A 1,044-nucleotide genomic window follows, 5' to 3' on the forward strand; every position below is an offset into this window, starting at 1 on the left:
CCACTTGTGCTTCCAGATTTCTAATGGAAGACCTTGTTTCATTCATGAAACTTACAGTGGCCTTAGATAGATCAGAGACTAGATTTGCTAATTTAGAAGCATTTTGTTCAGAGTTCTCTGTCTGTTGCTGAGTTGATGATGGAAAAGGTTTGCTATTGCTAAACCTGTTTCTTCCACCATTATTAAAGCCTTGTTGGGGCTTTTGATCCTTCCATGAGAAATTTGGATGATTTCTCCATGTTGAGTTATAGGTGTTTCCATAAGGTTCACCTAAGTAGTTCACCTCTGCTATTGCAGGGTTTTCAGGATCATAGGCTTCTTCTTCAGAAGATGCCTCTTGAGTACTGTTGGATGCAGCTTGCATTCCATGCAGACTCTGAGAAATCATATTGACTTGCTGAGTCAATATTTTGTTCTGAGCCAGTATGGCATTCAGAGTATCAACTTCAAGAACTCCCTTCTTCATAGGCGTCCCATTGCTCACAGGATTCCTTTCAGAAGTGTACATGAACTGGTTATTAGCAACCATGTCAATGAGTTCTTGAGCTTCTGCAGGCGTTTTCTTTAGGTGAATGGATCCACCTGCAGAAGTGTCCAATGACATCTTAGATAACTCAGACAGACCATCATAGAATATATCCAGGATGGTCCATTCTGAAAGCATGTCAGAAGGACACTTTTTGGTCAATTGTTTGTATCTTTCCCAAGCTTCATAGAGGGATTCACCTTCTTTCTGTCTGAAGGTTTGAACATCAGCTCTAAGCTTGCTCAGCTTTTGAGGAGGAAAGTACTTGGCTAAGAAAGCCGTGACCAGCTTATCCCAAGAGTTCAGGCTGTCTTTGGGTTGAGAATCCAACCATAATCTAGCTCTGTCTCTTACAGCAAAAGGGAAAAGCATGAGCCTGTAGACTTCAGGATCTACTCCATTAGTCTTAACAGTATCACATATCTGCAAGAATTCAGTTAAGAACTGAAAAGGATCTTCCGATGGAAGTCCATAAAACTTGCAGTTCTGCTGCATCAGAGAAACTAATTGAGGTTTCA

At 41.0% G+C, this 1,044-nt stretch overlaps 1 non-coding gene across 1 annotated transcript; it reads left to right on the forward strand.

Moving 5' to 3' along the window:
* Positions 1-658: 658 nt before the first annotated feature.
* LOC148548087 (small nucleolar RNA R71) lies at positions 659-766 on the forward strand. The gene has a single exon (XR_015897306.1). It is a non-coding gene; the product is annotated as a small nucleolar RNA R71 (small nucleolar RNA).
* The last annotated feature ends 278 nt before the right edge of the window (positions 767-1,044 follow it).

The sequence above is a fragment of the Arachis ipaensis genome, chromosome B8 (genome assembly GCF_059453495.1).
Source record: "Arachis ipaensis isolate K30076 ecotype BB chromosome B8, ASM5945349v1, whole genome shotgun sequence".
Lineage (NCBI taxonomy): Eukaryota > Viridiplantae > Streptophyta > Magnoliopsida > Fabales > Fabaceae > Arachis > Arachis ipaensis.